Here is a 2,625-nt window from a genome sequence, read left to right as displayed (position 1 = left end):
AATATGCGCGCCGCAGCTAGGGGGCGCCAGACAGGTACCCAGCTTTTTTTCTTTTTTAAATCTTTTTTTTAAACTTTTCTTTTTAAATTAAAATAATAAAAACTGGCGACCCTTTTTCATTTTTGATTGTTTGTGGATTTGTAGTATTTGTGTTACTGTATGTTCAATAAAGGTGTATTTCTGCTAAATGTTGAGACACTGCCACTGTGTGTACTGGCAGGGCTCCAGATCTGTGGAGGCGCAGCGCTGGGAGGGAAAACACATTTCTGACCGTTGGCGCTCATCCAAATGTTCAGCCTTGATGTAACAACATTCATAATTAAGTAAATGAGAGAACTTTAGTCTAAGTTATCTCAGTGGGTCTCAAACGGTTTGACCACAAATTATGTAAACACATATTTCCAAGGCACTCCTTTATAATTATTAGGATAAATACAAACAGGTTTGAAATCATTCCAATGTGTACTATAGGACAGTAAACAGAAATATCGTTTAAAGTTGGAGAGATACAAAAATAAAAGTTAACTAGGTTAAATAAGATATGAATGAACAACACAAATAAAAGAAGCTACATGTATTTGTTATGGTGGGTTATTGGTTATGCTCACATACTTATTTATTATTAAAATGTAAACCGATATGGGGGTTTGAGTTGTTCCCCCTAGATCAGTCTCTAGTCACTGTGTGCTCAAAGTGCACCAGATTGAAGCATTTCACTGTAAAACCCCCCCGGGACGTGACGCCCACCCCCCGATTCAAACACGTTCACACAACACTGAATACATTTGAAGCCACTTTGACGTATATTACCATGTCAATACGTTTCTGTTTTTGTAGTGTATTTGCCTTTTCTAGAGGTTTTATTCTTTACATATAGAATCTCGCATGGGGCAGCAACTTGGCTAGAGGGTTAAATAATAATAATAATTCCTTACATTTATTAAAGCGCTTTTCCAGATGCTCAAAGCGCTTTACAGACACACATTACACATATATATATTTTTTATACATGCAATGGTCACTGTGGACAATACCCACGGGAGCAAGTTCAGGTGAAGTGTCTTGCCCAAGGACACACCGGCCTGACGCAGCTGGACTTCCCCAGCACCCCCTTGATCTGATCATTGCACAGACCACTGCGCCACCCGTCCCGACCCATTAGACCCTGACCCTGGCACCAGGCCTCAAGAGCCTTCATTGTGCGGGGCCACGTGCCTTGGCACCGCCGCTATGACCCCATCGTCGGGGCAACACTGCACGCAGTCTGCTTTATATCAGCATGTGGATCATCTCTCTTTCCGTTGAACCAGAAGAACACCAGTGACTTAGAGATCTCTGAAAGCATGTGACCGATTTAACATAGACGTGAGAGGATGTAGATTATCTCTGTTCAGTCGTTAGTGCTGGCGCTCTGCACACCGCTTTAAAGGTGTGTGTTGTTGGTCTTTATTAAGTTGTGTTTTGATAAACCTCGCTGCTATAGTTACACCTGGAGGTCATAATAACAACACCTTGGTTCAGGTGTAATTACATCTCAGGTGTATTAATGTCTCTCCTCTGATTGGCTCAGGTGTAGTAACCTCTGCTCTCTGATTGGCTCAGGTGTAGTAACCTCTGCTCTCTGATTGGCTCAGGCGTAGTAACCTCTGCTCTCTGATTGGCTCAGGCGTACTAACCTCTGCTCTCTGATTGGCTCAGGTGTAGTAACCTCTGCTCTCTGATTGGCTCAGTTGTAGTAACCTCTGCTCTCTGATTGGCTCAGGTGTAGTAACCTCTGCTCTCTGATTGGCTCAGGTGTAGTAACCTCTGCTCTCTGATTGGCTCAGGCGTAGTAACCTCTGCTCTCTGATTGGCTCAGGCGTACTAACCTCTGCTCTCTGATTGGCTCAGGTGTAGTAACCTCTGCTCTCTGATTGGCTCAGTTGTAGTAACCTCTGCTCTCTGATTGGCTCAGGTGTAGTAACCTCTGCTCTCTGATTGGCTCAGGTGTAGTAACCTCTGCTCTCTGATTGGCTCAGGTGTAATAACCTCTGCTCTCTGATTGGCTCAGGTGTAGTAACCTCTGCTCTCTGATTGGCTCAGGCGTAGTAACCTCTGCTCTCTGATTGGCTCAGGTGTAGTAACCTCTGCTCTCTGATTGGCTCAGGTGTAGTAACCTCTGCTCTCTGATTGGCTCAGGTGTAGTAACCTCTGCTCTCTGATTGGCTCAGGTGTAGTAACCTCTGCTCTCTGATTGGCTAAGGTGTAGTAACCTCTGCTCTCTGATTGGCTCAGATGTACTAACCTCTGCTCTCTGATTGGCTCAGATGTAGTAACCTCTGCTCTCTGATTGGCTCAGATGTAGTAACCTCTGCTCTCTGATTGGCTCAGATGTAGTAACCCCTGCCTCTGATTGGCTCAGGTGTACTAACCTCTGCTCTCTGATTGGCTCAGGTGTAGTAACCTCTGCTCTCTGATTGGCTCAGGTGTAGTAACCTCTGCTCTCTGATTGGCTCAGGTGTAGTAACCTCTGCTCTCTGATTGGCTCAGGTGTAGTAACCTCTGCTCTCTGATTGGCTCAGGTGTAGTAACCTCTGCTCTCTGATTGGCTCAGGTGTAGTAACCTCTGCTCTCTGATTGGCTCAG

The sequence above is a fragment of the Pseudochaenichthys georgianus genome, unplaced genomic scaffold (genome assembly GCF_902827115.2).
Source record: "Pseudochaenichthys georgianus unplaced genomic scaffold, fPseGeo1.2 scaffold_1467_arrow_ctg1, whole genome shotgun sequence".
In the NCBI taxonomy this organism is placed as follows: domain Eukaryota; kingdom Metazoa; phylum Chordata; class Actinopteri; order Perciformes; family Channichthyidae; genus Pseudochaenichthys; species Pseudochaenichthys georgianus.
Note: the sequence above shows the minus strand (reverse complement) of the source record.